The sequence below is a fragment of the Trachemys scripta genome, chromosome 3 (assembly GCF_013100865.1).
Source record: "Trachemys scripta elegans isolate TJP31775 chromosome 3, CAS_Tse_1.0, whole genome shotgun sequence".
Classification (NCBI taxonomy): Eukaryota; Metazoa; Chordata; order Testudines; family Emydidae; genus Trachemys; species Trachemys scripta.
In genome coordinates, this window is record NC_048300.1 from 163973680 (window position 1) to 163981824 (window position 8145).

Sequence of the window (8145 nt, forward strand, 5' to 3'; positions counted from 1 at the left end):
CATCTAGAATTTAGGCTTTTGCTAGATTTTAAAAGAGCAATTCCAAAAATTAAGTACCCAAAATAGCTTTCTTGGGGGTTCAGCTTAAAGGTTACAAGAAAACAAAAGCATCTGGAGTTAGCACAGAGGAGTCCACAAGCCTTACAGAAAATAAAAGAAATAAACCTAATCGCGTCTTTTTAGACATTTCCTGAGCTACTTATGTATTTGGGTTGTTCTAGGTATAATCTGATGATTTCCATATCTGGCAAAAAGCTTTTTACAGAATAGTCATAGCCCTGACTTTGCTCTGTTCTCCTCTCTCCAGAGAGCAACACAGAACACAAAGGGAAATTTTAAGAAGTTCTAGCCTTCCCAATGTCTCTTTTGGTCAGGTGCCCACTCCCTTTTCTTTACCTGGGGGACTTTTTAACCCTTTACAGGTAAAGCAAGCAGCCACCAAGATGGACTTTATAGCTAACTGGCTGGTTGGATGTCCATAAAAGGGAGCTACCCCCCACCCACTTCATTTATCACAGCATACTCCTCACTTAAGTATATTACAGTGTCTCTGTCTCCTTCTTTCTATGTCCACATCAAAGACAACATGTGGCAGAATGTTAGTTCTTCGCCATCACAAATCAACCTACTGCATATGTAAAAACAAGCATCTTTGCAAAAAATAGCAATATGAGCCCGTCTCCTCCACTGTTACCTTCTTTTCTTGCCGCATCACATGCAGTTTCCATACTGTGTGTTCATAAAACAGACTCTGCTATCAATTGCCTTGCAGTGAAAGTCATATAATCTTCATAGCTCTGGCTATGCCAGGCAAACGTGAAAAGCCATTAAGCCTGAGACTGTATACACTTCTTGTGATCTGCCTCTTTTAACCTCTGCAACTATCCTTATCTTCTCTTTTACCAGTTTCTTTATTGCCCAACATATTTTGAAGGAAGGTCTGTTTAGGCAAAAAAATTAGATTATTTTTTTAATCTGTAAATCTTCTGATATCTCTATCAGGAAACTTTTTTTTTTTAAAAAAATCCATTGTTGTTACAATTTGTATTTACGTAGTATCTGATATAGCTAATTTTATGGCCTCCATTATTGTAGAATCTGAGCCCGTCACAATCTTTAATATATTTATCCTCACAATGCTCCTGTGAGGTAGAGAAGTAGTAGTGTTATTCTACAGATGGGGAACAGAGGAACTAAAGCCCAGGTTTTAAAGGTATTCAGACACCTAAAGATGCAGATAGGCACCTAGTGGGATTTTCAGAGTTGAAATCAATGGAAATTAGGAACCTAAACACTTTTGTAAATCCTAATAGGTATCTATTTGCATCTTTAGGGCCAGGTATTTAGGCAACTAAGTGACTTGTCCAAGGTTAAAGTAAGTCTGTGGCCAAGAAGAGTGTTGAACCTGGAGGTACTGAATCCTAGGCTAGCATCTTAACCACTAGACATTTCTTCTTTGGGGCCCCATTTAGGGATTGGGGCTCCATTTTACTAGTCACTGTATATCACAGTGGGTCAGGAATTTTTAATTACTCAAAATCCCAACTTTTCATGAAAGATTCCATTTCAATACATTTCTCATTTCAAAATTTTTGGCCAAAACTTTAGAAATTGTCAAAATGTTCAATTTTTTAAATGAAAAGTTCCATTTTTCTTTTGTTCAGAAAGGTTTTTCTTTTTGAAATTTACATTAATTTATAGTACAAAAGTGTAGAAAATAAAAGTTGAAATCAAGGCAAAACATTTCAACCTTTTTAAAATGTGGACACCGGGACAAGATGCAATATTCCAGTTTAAGTCTCACCAATGCCATATACGGAGGTAAAACTGCCTCCCTACTCTTATCTACGAGTTCCCTGTTTATGCATCCAAGGATCACCTTAATCCTTTTTGCCACAGCACAGCATGTGGAACTCATGTTGAGATGTTTTTCCCTTATGATTCCTAAATCCTTTTCAGAGTCACTGCTTTATAGGCTATAGTCCCCCATTTCAAAGCTGCAGCCTGCATTGGGGGGGATAGCTCAGTGGTTTGAGCATTGGCCTGTTAAACCCAGGGTTGTGAGTTCAGTCTTTGAGGGGACCATTTAAAGATTTGGGGCAAAAATCTAACTGGGATTGGTCCTGCTTTGAGCAGGGGATTGGACTACATGACCTCCTGGGGTCCCTTTCAACCCTGATATTCTTTGTTCCTACATATTGCACCTTCCCTTTGTTTCCCTATGATATGTTCCTTGTTTTGCATACATGTGAAAAATGGGTAAAAAAGTACAGTGAGTATATTCATATATCCAAGATGGTTGTTGCTAATATGTTAATAAATGGGTAGCACTGTGCAACATAAAGAAAAATGTATTATTGTCATATTCACTACATTAAAGAGCAGAGAGACTGCCAGATTTTCCATTCTAATCTTGTGTTCCCTAATGAGAACAATGAAATTATATTATAATAATGTTGGCTTTCTATACAACCTTTCATCGGAGAATTTCAAAACTCTTTAGAGACATTAATTAATGAAACCTTACAACACCCCTAAAAAGTAGGTAAGTTAAGTTACAGGAAAACAATAGGGACAGACTCTGCATGAAAATACAGTCCATATAGTTTTCCTGGAGCATTTTAAAATAATGTTTTATATATGAAACTCTACATGTTTATCTATCAGCAGATATTAAGATGGGAATTTAGATCTGATCTGATGACTAATACATTAACTTAATGATTTGATTAATTTAAAAATGAATTTAGAAGTGATGTGGACTGTAATACAGATTTTCTTCAAATACTCAACATTAGACTGAATCATGATTGTACATAGCTGACTAAAGCAGATGCTACATTGGTAGATGTAGGTAGATACATGGTTCTAGTGGGGTGAATTATACCACTCAGGATCTGTGCTTTGAACATGGATTTGAAGGCCAGATAAGAAAGCATCCCAAACATCCCAAGTTTGTAGCTGCCTTACATTTGCCAAACCAGTTCTACCCATTTCTCTAATTAAAACGTGTAAGATTTCCAGGACTTGATTGAGCGTGATTGCTCATGTATAGAAAATAGACAAGAGAGCTTTTCTTTAAATGCAATAAACAACTTTTTTTAGTTTTTGAAACAACAAAACAAAGGGCTAGATTCTAAGAAGCCCTTGTCCAGAGGCATAGTGGGTGGGGAGGTCAGGTGAAGCCTTCACACCCCTTTCCTGGCACACTCAAGATACAGGCAGAATGGACTGATCTTTCACTGCTATGTTAGGGCACAGGATGTACAAGGAAAGGAGCTGGGGAGGACAAGGTAGGGAAACACCAGCCTGCAGAGTGGAACTTGAAGCAACACCAGAAAGAAACGTGTACCCCCTAAAGGGGTATAGTAGTGTGTTTACTCCCTCTGTGTGCTGGGAAGCTCCAGCCTACTGTGATATACAAGTTAGACTGGATAATGATTTGGGAGTAAAGTTCTGTAAGACTTGTTGGTTTGAAGTAGATGCAAAAATGTTTTTTTTTTTTAATTCCTTCTCTGGGGGTTCACATCTCCTGAGCTTTGATTTTAAGGTTCTAGTGAACTCCGTTCATTATAATATTTAGCACTTGCTCCCATAGCGCTAACATGCCTCTCTAAGGTATTATTATTTATATTTTACAGATGGGTAACTATTGAATAAGTGACTTGTCTGAAATCACACCACAAGGTCATTGACAAAGTTGGAATTAGAAAACAGTCTTCTGCCTCCCATCCACTCAACTCCTGCTGTCTCCAATCACATCTGCCCCTCATTCATGACTATTCAGTTCACCTAGTATCATGTGGACCTTGCAAAGATGTGAATTTTGCATCATTTTAGTTCTAAAAAGAGATTTACTTAAAGCTGGAATCAGGTTGTAAGCCTGCAATAGTTGCAATGGTTCTGAGAGCCTAAGAACTATAAACTTCAGTGAATCTTATTTCAGTTTTGTCTTTTAAGTTCAGGTGAATGTAACATGATTTTATATTTCCAGTTTTTATCCATTCCTTTAAAACTAAAAAAATTTCATCTCACTCAATCTTTCCATGTTCAGTGGACTCTGAGTTTTTCCCTAAACATTTCATTCTAGAGTTCCTATTTTCCAATATAAATTTTCAATCAGCTAAGTAGGATAAATACTAAAGTATGGAACAAATTCTGTCATTGCACTGTTCAGTCCCATTTAGATGGGCAAGCCAGCACTGAATTTGGATCATGATGTATAAAATAAATGTTATAAGAAAACTAAATATGCCATGTCAGATTTTTAAGCTGCAAAATCCATTGGTTAGAAGAACTAAGGATGTGTTTCTGGTAATAGTTTTTATAAATAGTAAATCACCAATATAACCTGATAAAAATCACTGTGATTGTCATGGTATCTAATACAAAACACAGGGTAGGATACATAACTGGTTTCAAATCAGAGCTCTCTCTCTCTCATCAGCCACAAAAATTGAGATCTTGATTAGAGTTGACCAGAGGATGACAATTCCATTTTGCAGCAACTTCTGAGATTTCAAAATTTGTTCTGATTCCACATTGGAACAAAACCAGATTCTTTCTAATGGTTTTGTAGGAACATAATTATGTCAAGAGAGGAGTGGGGTTACAGCACTGGCCTGGGAGACTCAGGATCAAGGTCATGCCCCTCTTCTGTCTCATTCAGAGCAGAGATTTGCATCCAGCATCACTTCAAATGAGGCAGAGCAAGGACCTGCCCCTGGGTCACCCCCAGCCCAGCCTCCTAACCACCAAGATATAGAGTCAGAGCTTCAGTCTCTGTCTCCATTGATGCAAAAAACACACCATGAAACATTTTGTCTTGGATGAAACAGCATATTTCACTAAAGTGAAATCAGTGAAAATGTTCCAACAAGCTCTACTCTAGATCCAGATTACACACACACTAAACTATAGGTATCCAGGGCTTTGCTGCTGGGTTCATATTTAGTCTGCATGCCATCCCATCCTACTCAACAGCAGGAACAGGATCTGCCACAGCAGCAGGGTAACCATAAGATTCCACCACAAGAATGACCTCTTCTTCTATCCCAAATCCCCAACTAAAACCAACAACAGAATAACCCTGAAACAAGTCAACCTTAGCAAAAAATAAGTTAATAACCTTTAAAACCCCCAAAACCCTATCCCAAGGAGAGGTTTTACCCTGAAAAGGGAGAAGTGCCAGAGACTCCATGAAATACACTAGGGACTTGGCGGTTGGTGTTGATTTTTTTGTGAAAGGCCCTCAGATACTATGTTGATGGGAGACAGTATAAAGCCCATAAGTATATAGGAAACCATCCTACTCAACAGCTGTCAATTCCTTCTCCCCTATCAGTTGCTACATTCAGACACCTTGCACAATACTCTTTTGCTGCAAGGTGAGCAAAAATGTCACTGGACGTAAAACTGTTCCCCAGGCTATCCCCCTCCTATTGTAAATTTCTGCTAACTAATATTTTTACTCCCAGACCTACAAAGATAACACTAATTTGGCCATGTGAGCATTTTCATGGTGAATACCCATGTTCTCGCTGCAGGACATGCTTACCCTGAATCTCACTGAGTGCTCATGGATAACTTTTCATTCTAGTTGTACAGATCTACTTAAAACACGGTCTATTAGTTGCCTCCCGATAACAAATTAAATTTCAGAAGCAACAAAATCTGTGGACAAGACACTCAGCCGGGACTCAGCAGAGCTGCATTCTATTCCTGGCTCCACTAAACTGCATTGTCCATGAACAGGTCATGTCACCTCTCTGTGGCTGTATTTTCCCTGCTATCCTTTGTTTGTCTTGTCTGTTTAGATTGTAAGAATTTTAGAACAGTGACTGTCTCTTACAATGTCCCTAGAACAATGGGGCCCCAATCTCAGCTGGTGTAATACAAATAATAGTAGTAGGAATAATTTTCACAGTTTTGGGGATTATTAGATGGTAAAGTACATAAACAGGAGCACTGCATCATCAAGTGAGTGGGGATAAAAGGGAAATAAAAATGCTATTTTTATAATAAAAAAAATTCTATGACAACTGGGTAAGATAACTACTTTCATGAGATTTCTTACAATAAAGGGAGCCACTTATTTGATTAACTGTATTGAAATTTAAGCATTAGTTTAGGCAAAACAAGAAGATAAAGCTAAAAACCAGATGCACCTGTGTTTGTTGTTATTAAAGCACTGTGATCAGCGGAAATATTCCAGAATGCTACAATTCTGCCCATCGAAAGCTGACAAACAACCTCCCACTCTTTTGTCTGCCTCAGCAGAAATGTGATCATGCGGTTGAACAATTTTTCAGCCAGCTTCCCCAGGTGGCTTTCATAAAGGAAAAAGGGAAATTTTATTACAGAACCTACTTTCATCCTTATGTGACACTAATCCTAATTCATTAATGACAGCAATACGCAATCTGGCCTCTGTTTACAGTGGGTTTTTGTACATACAAAATATGTGCAAGCACAGACAAATAATTCATTTGCATGGACAAATGATGAACTGTGTACATACTAGTGTTACAACAGTAGGACACTTAGGTCAGTGACTTCAGTGGAGTTACTCAGAATTTATACCAATATAGCTAAACGTAGAATTTGGCTCCTAATATGTTTTTAACTCTACCAAACAGAAAACAGAGGTTCACGGAAAATATATATTGGATTTTAAGGCATTTCTAGACTTCAGATTGGGCCTTACATTATCCTTGAAAATGAATAATTATTTCATACTTACAGGTAAAGTTGACAGTAGATAAGATGACTCTCTAACTTTGAATTCATACTTCCAAAAGAAGTGCCAGAGTCTGTAGTTTAGTACAGTTACGGGACTACAACAAACACAGCTCTCAGACTGTATGATAATAGTGCAGTAGAAGAAAAACCTATAGATGAATGGGTGAATGGATGAATGCATTTAGTAATAGTGTGACACCAATTTCTGAGATATTTGTTTCCCTTTCTCTCCCTGATTTAAGAATTCCCACCATTAGAAAATGCTTGTCAGTTTGTCAAGGTTTAATTAAATATTGTCCTTAATTCCCAATGGCGTAAGTAAGACCTGAGGACATGCAGTACCTTGTACAATCAGCTTCTTAATGAGTAATGTATCTTCAGAATAAGCAAGGGCCACTGAAGAAGGGAGGGCTAGCTCAGTGGTTTGAGCATTGGCCTTCTAAACCCGGGGTTGTGAGCTCAATCCTTGAGGGGGCCACTTAGGGATCTAGGGAAAAATCAGTACTTGGTCCTGCTAGTGAAGGCAGGGGGCTGGACTCAATGACCTTTTGGGGTCCCTTCCAGTTCTAGGAGATAGGCATATCTCCATATATTATTATTATTAAGAGTGCAAAGGAAAGGAATGGAGAAGGCAATAGTCTGCACTAACAAGAAAACCATGTTAGTTGAACTGCTGTTAACACAGTGTACATGTCATTATGGGGTATATAGCACCCATCGTACCACGGCTACTAAGGGGTTAATGAGTAGACTCACTATCTCCTCAACTGCAACTAATGGCTGGGGGATAAGAAGCCTGCAGAACAGAGGAGAGGGTGGCTGTCAGAGAGACTACAAAGAGGAGACTCCTTCAGCAGCCAACTAGCAGGAAACTATCCAGGAAGTTGGATTTCCATAGAGGGAGAATCAGAGAATGTGAGTATGGAAAAGGCCTACAAGGGAGGTGAAATGGGAAGCTGCCCAGGGAAGCAGAAAGGATTGTAAGGAACTGGTCCCAGCTGCTTAATGCAGGGTCCCTTGGCTGGAACCCAGAGAGTGCAAAGGGGATGGTCAAACCCCTTAAAACAAAAGGGATCAAGACTCTGCAGGGCCTGGGATTATTGATCTTTTGCTGAGATCATTGGACTCAGAGTCTATCAGACTCCTCTCACCTTCTGGGGAAATACTATAAATTACCTGGCTGGAGTCATAAGGGGAAGCTGTCAGGCACACGACCCAACAACTGTTAGTATTGTGTAGGGAAAGTAAAGCAGAATTGCGGTGACACTGTGTACAGCCATAAGAGGGCACTGGCTAGCAAAGTCTCCCCAAGAACATGTCCAGTGTTGACTGGGCATAACCCATTGTACAGAACACATTATGGGATACTATAATTCCTCTTCTGAAACTTTTCACAGGTTAGAT

At 38.9% G+C, this 8145-nt stretch overlaps 1 long non-coding RNA gene across 1 annotated transcript; it reads right to left on the reverse strand.

Annotated features, from left to right (window-relative positions):
- Window positions 1-444: 444 nt before the first annotated feature.
- LOC117875246 lies at window positions 445-7203 on the reverse strand. Its single transcript, XR_004645234.1, has 3 exons — window positions 6743-7203; window positions 6168-6328; window positions 445-940 (listed from the first exon to the last, which is right to left on the reverse strand). It is a non-coding gene; the product is annotated as an uncharacterized LOC117875246 (long non-coding RNA).
- Window positions 7204-8145: the final 942 nt, after the last annotated feature.